Source organism: Lucilia cuprina, chromosome 4 (genome assembly GCF_022045245.1).
Source record: "Lucilia cuprina isolate Lc7/37 chromosome 4, ASM2204524v1, whole genome shotgun sequence".
Lineage (NCBI taxonomy): Eukaryota > Metazoa > Arthropoda > Insecta > Diptera > Calliphoridae > Lucilia > Lucilia cuprina.
The window spans coordinates 83,764,824-83,771,792 of record NC_060952.1 but is presented as its reverse complement, the minus strand read 5'-3'; positions in this window follow the sequence as shown (position 1 = coordinate 83,771,792).

The following is a 6,969-nucleotide window of genomic DNA, read 5'->3' as shown; positions in this document are numbered from 1 at the left end:
TAGATAGATAGATAGATAGATAGATAGATAGATAGATAGATAGATAGATAGATAGATAGATAGATAGATAGATAGATAGATAGATAGATAGATAGATAGGTAGATAAAGTGCTTGCATGTGTATATTTGTTCGCTTGCGCAAGAATAACACAAGTTCCCAGATCTAGACTTAGCCTGGCAAAGTCGGAGATTATTGTTGGAGCTTTGTGCTCTACTGTCACTGACTTTGGACCTGTTTCGTACCATCCGCGTCCATTCCTTCCGGAACTGAACTAGTTTTTGTTCCTTCGTGGTATACTGCCACTGGATTCTGACCCGTTTTCGTTGTTTCTACATTTTGTGTTACCCTAGCCAAGCTCAGCGGAGTAACATTGCAGTTGTTGGATATCGACGACTTGTGGCCTGCTCGCGCGCCACCTTGAGCCGCCGGTACTGGGGTCATTAGCCTCTGCACCGTAAGTGAATTTCCTTCATTGAGCTTGTCCATTTTTTTGTTCCGTTTGTCCTAACAGCCAGGAGTTTTATTTGCAGCCGACCCTAACATGGGAAACAGATGCTGACCAGGGATCTGCTCACTTTGAGACAGACGCTTCTGCGTTTAATTTCGACTGGAGGAACCAGTCGAAATTACACCTCTAGGAGGGTATCTCCTGTGAGAGATGCCTATTTACTGGCGGCATCTAATCGTCATGTCACAAAGTCGTCGACAGGTTTCTGTGTCCTTTTTTTTAGCACTCGGACTTTGCCGCTTATGTTCGAGGACTGCTTATTGATCGCAGCTGGCCTATATATCTGTAGGCCGTTCAGCTATCTGCCACCCGCTGACCCCGATAGTAGCCCGAGCAAAATAGATAGATAAATCTTAAAGCGAATTAAATAATTCAACTTTTCGTTAGAACATGTCATTAGGAATTCCCATACTAATAGTAAACTAGATGGAGTTTCAACTTTTGCTTTTAACGTGAAGTCATAAACAATCTAATCTAGATGATAGTTAACATATGTTTAACTATTTCCACGAAAGATATTAAAAAGTTGAAAAAGAGATATTGGTAACAGATACCCTTGTGTTATATACAGCAAACATAACTATAATTTTGTGATGAGATGTATATTTTAATTGCCTCAAGTAAATTTTCATAAGTATTAAAAACCCAAAAATATTTAGTTTTGTTTTTAACTTAAAAATACTTAAGTCAGTAAATAAAATGATGTGTGTTGAAATATTTATGATATTTTATTATAACATTGTTATATGTGTTAGTATTTCAGTTGAAAGTTTTATCATGATATTTGATGGGGTTTATGGGGGGAGATAATGCATGCCAGCCAGCCAGACTGCTAGCAATCCAGCATGAATGTTAACAATCATATGTGCATTGAGGATTTAAAAAATTTTAATTGTTTATATTTATATAAAATATTTACTCTAAACAATATTATTTTTATTCATACTATATGTATACTATATGAATGTACCCAGCAGTTCGACGGGACAGTCCCGAACTGACCACTTAACCTACCACTTGTGGTGGCCCCTAGCCACCTGTCTACCCAGTTGACATTTAAACATGGGCTTGTCCTACGTGGAAGTCAATCGTCACTCTACACCCTACAAAGAGACAGTAAAGAGACGATTGCCTCCGCTCTCGCTTACAAAGGGAACACTAAAGTGACGATTGTCTGCATTCTCGAAAAAAACTTTTAAGAGTATAATCTCTAGGTTACTTGAGGACAGTAAAGAGACGACTGTCTCCGCTCCCGCTTTCAAAGAGGTGACGACTGTCTTCATTCTCGATTACAAAGGAATGACCCAAAACATACGAATTACGATCATCCAGGTGGGTAACTATTAGTGGAAATTACTGTCTTTTGCGTATGCATTGACTCTTTGCGAACTGCTGGGTAGTAGTATAGTGCTACTGTGTTTAATTTACGTTCAAATGCCCAAATGTCGCCCTGAATGTTATTTATCATCAAGGGTGGTTGGTTTGGTGACTATATGAATAGACGGTTGGACGGACGGGCGGACGGACGGACGGACATATGAGAATGGATGGATGGATAGATTTGTCAGAGTTTGTTTATCCTGGCATGTGTACTTTAAATATGAGAGGGAGTGTTGTGTGTTTGTTTATACCATCATATGGTTGAAATTCTTTTTATTATTGTTATTATTATTTTTATTATTGCTGTTGCTGTTATAGTGTTTATGATGGGATTTTGTGATTTAACATTTTTTTTGTAGTTTATTTTTAATGACGTTGATATGAACACATGATTTGGCCAAGTTTTATGATGTTTTATTTATTTTAATTTTATTGTTTTTATATCTCGTTTACCAACGTTGTTATTTTCTCTTTGGTTTTAAAAATAGCAAATATTTTTTGATTTAGATGATTTAATTTTAGAATTTACTGTGATTTATAAGGGCGCTAGAGTTGATGTTAAGCGGATAATGGTTTTAAATGCAAAGTAATTGATATTTATGAAATGAGTGAGATAAATGAACATTTTCAAATACAAGGGGCTTATAAATCCTTTATTTTGTATTTATATAACAAAAAACGTGGTACTTTAACACGAAAGTTTAACTGACACAATCGCGGTCATTTCCTTTCAAGCTTTCAACTCTTAGATGTATAAGTTAGTCCATGTAAGCCATTCCTAAAACAACGCAATCACACTTCATCCATCCTTTGAAATTATAATACAAAATTATCAATTACTAAGTCGTCTGGCGACTACCTTCCGCAAGAGACCACAGCAAGAAGCCATCAACTGACTAATGGCCCTTTTTTGTTTATAATCATCTTTATTACCCGACAAACACATAAATTGTTCTGCAAGACTCATACATTAAAGTTCTTTTTATTTTTTTACCAAACTACCAGTAGTTTCTGTTATTTATACAAAATTAAAAAAAAACTACATAATTATTCGTTTTCTTTTTTAGATTTTATTTTACCAAAAAAAAACGAACTTGGCACTTTAATTAGTTTATTTAATGTTTAAAATAAACAAAAAGCTAGACATATTACCGAAACCACCATAGGGTCACATTTTAAAGGCGAGGGGAATGGTTGAGGATGCAGTACTTTAAAATGATCCAAAGTTTAGTTTTAAACTTTTTAAAACTAAAGTCAATGAATGTCGAAAGATTTAACGTGAGCACCTGCCCTGGCGGCCTTATTTCATGGTGGTCTTTTTCATCTGGGACTACCATGCGCACCTGAATTTCTCAATGAAGAAAACTAAAGTGAAGTTAATCCCAAGGGAACTTTCGATGGAGAAAGGTTTGGCGCGCTGGGCAAAGCATATTCGGCCAATGCCCGCTTTAAAGGAATCATTTTAGTTTGTAACGGGATCCTAGAAATAGTTCCGCCAGATTGGTGGGCATTCACATATGATCTCTTTTACATCGGGTTATCTAAATACTGGCAAACATAAGGATTTTATGGCAAATGAACTACTCTTCTTTCGATGTTAGTTAAGTGTATCCCCGGGAAATTGAATGACATAGGTACACAGTAAAAAAACTTTCATTACTATGTAATGGGTTAAAGAATAGCATTTAAAGTCATTGTTTTAATAAGATGATGTCATTGAAGTACTTACCGCAAACGCTTACAAATAATTAGAGAAAGTAGTACTTTTAAATTACATGAAAGTCCTAAACAGCTTGTTAAAAGCTTCACGGGCAAAAATGTTACTTAAAAAAGTACTTACATAATGCATTATTAGTAAGACCTTTTTTGACTACATACTTCTTTGTAATCCAGAAGGTTGGCATTAGTCATTGAGAAGTATGTTGTTAGCTAAGTAATTACAAATGAAGGTTATTATTAGACTGCTTCCATGTAAACTAGACAATATGTAGAAGTAGTACTTATATAATGCATTATTAGTAAGACCTTTCTTGACTACTTCTTTGTAATCCAGACGATTGCCATTAACCATTGAAAAATATGTTGTTGAAAAGTATGTTGTTATATAAGTAATTACAATTGAAAGTCATTATTAGACTACATCCATGTAATCCAGACGGTTTGAAGTAGTTATTGAAAAGTATGTTGTTAGTAAAGTTATTACAAATGAAGATCATTTTGTGGGGTAGAAACAAATAGTAGTTGGACTTTAGGTCGTGTGAGAGAAAACTTTTAAAAAAGTTCTTTCGAAATAGTTTTTTTTTTTGAAAAGATATTACAATATGTGGTCAAGTGTTGACCAAATTTGGCTTCAAGCGAATTATTTGCATTCTTTACAGACTAACTGTGATGGTCTGCTCGTATTTTAATAGCTAATAGAAGTTTAAACGCTTTTACTTCCACCAAATACAATTCAACTGTTTGGAAGGTCTTCTTATACAATTCCTCTCGATTTGAATTATATCTCGGTATGTTGTTAGGTAAGTACTTACATTAGAAAGTATTATTAGATTGTTTCTATGTAATCCAAACAATATGTGGTAGTCATTGAAGAGAATGTTGTTAGGTAAGTTTTTACAATTGAAGATCATTTTGTGGGGTAGAAACAAATAGTAGTTGGACTTTAGGTCGTGTGAGAGAAAACTTTTAGCAAAGTTCTTTCGAAATAGTTTTTTTCAATAGATATTGCAATATGTGGTCAAGTGTTGACCAAATTTGGATTCAAGCGAATTAGTCGCATTTTTTACAGATTCCCTGTGATAGCCTTGCCCTGATTCTTATAGCCAACAGATGTTTAAACACTTCTAGTTCCACCAATTATACTTACAATTACAATTCAACTGTTTGAACGGTATTCTCATACGATCACTTTCTGTATGTTGTTAGGTAAGTACTTACATTAGAAAGTCATTATTAGACAGCTTCTATGTAATACAGACTTGGAATTTAAAGAAATGTTGTTACATAAGTAATTACAACTGAACGTCATTTTTTGAGGTAGAAACAAAAAGTAGTTGGACTTTAGGGCGGGTGGAAAAGAAAACTTTTAATAAAGTTCTTTCCAAAATAGTTTCCTTGTGACTTTTAGTTCCACCAAATACAGTTTCATTACAACTCAACTGGTTGGACGGTCTTCTTATACGATCGTTTTGGGTTATTGCTCTCGGTTTGAATTGTCATAATAGATTGACATTTGATTCAACGTTTTGATTCCGTGTAAAAATTGATTTCCTTTTAAGCAGCTTAAATGCATTTCTGACATAGAAAATCGTCTCTTAAGATCTTGATTAACATGTAAACCAGTAGTCCTGATATTAAATAAATCCTGCTGCTCGCAAACGTTTTAGTAGCTTAGTAGCTCCCAATTCGGCAAGCTGTTGCTCTATCATCATAGAGTAATACCTCCAATACTAGACCTTCAAACTGGACTAAGTCATATCTATCATCCGTGTTGAAATTAACAAAACTGCTTTTTCAGAAACTTTTTTTTTAAATATTTTTCTGGAAAAAGATTACATACCATTAAATAACCCTATTTTCGCAAAACAAACTAAACATTTAAAAAGCTTAATTTCTAAAGACTGATGACTTTTTTTTCTAAAACAATGTAATTTAAAAAAGTAACTACAAAAAACATTAAAAAAAAACTTGCAATAGAATGATGTATGATGGTTGTTTAATTTGAAAGTACACAGAAAACGAACAACGTGCAACAACAATAAATACATTTAAAATACAAGATTCCAAACAAAAGTAAAAAAAAATATAATAAAACACAAAAAAAAATTATCACAACTCATTTATCAGTTTCAATTAATGGTTTGTTTCAACTCGCACCACACACTAACAGCACAGCTAACAACGGCAACAACAGTCTGGATGGAGGCAACAACAAACGAACAAATAGTAATAACAACAAAAAAAGGCAACAAAAGATAACAACAAATAATTGCAATAACATGAAATAACAATAAAATGAAAATTTAACAGAACAATAAAAGCTGCAGCAGGCAGCAGGCAACAAAAACAACAAAAGCTGCTTAAACAAATGTAATAATAAATATCTTTATATGGATCCTAGATACGTACATACATACATACATACATATGTATGTATGTATGTATGTATGTATGTATGTATGTATGTATGTATGTATGTATGTATGTATGTATGTATGTATGTATGTATGTATGTATGTATGTATGTATGTATGTATGTATGTATGTATGTATGTATGTATGTATGTATGTATGTATGTATGTATGTACATATGTGTAATAACATGCTTCAAACTACATAGTAAAATATCTGAAATCTCAATCTTTTGAAATTCAAAATAAGAACTCTAAACCTTAATTCAGAGAAAATACGATCTACAAACTGATCAAATATATATATAATTTACTGATTTCGAAAAAAATTTTCTGAACCTATCTAGTATACATACAAGTTTATGAACAACAAAGCAACAAACATATTATAGACTATTTAGTATTTTATGAATGTGTACAATTCGGTTTAGTTTGCTTTGGTTTAATTTAGCCTGGACTGGCTGGCTGGCTGGCATGCCTGCCTGACGGGCCGTATGCTTGTTTGGCTGTGGGGCATCATAATTAAATTAGCAAAATTGACGCCAATAGCTTACAACAAACTCATTTACCATACGTACAACACTTGCACACACAGCTTTATGTACATACATACATGCTAAACATACAAACACTCACGGGTATGCAGTAACAAATTTACACACACGCAAATGGACTGTGGTTTAAAATATTAATCCGATTAAAATAAAATTTTAAATAAAAGGAATTGAAAGTATTAAATTTGTTATTGAAAAGCGAAAAAAAAATAAATATGTAATTATGTATGTGTGTGGGAAAACAAATATCAAAATCCACCGGAAACTAATTTTTACAAGGCTGTTTATACACAGAGAAAACAGATTCGTTGTGATAACCGAATTTGTTTCCAATCGAATTCAGGCGGTTCTCACAACTATACCAAAATTCGTTTGTAATTATTGAAAAATTCCGT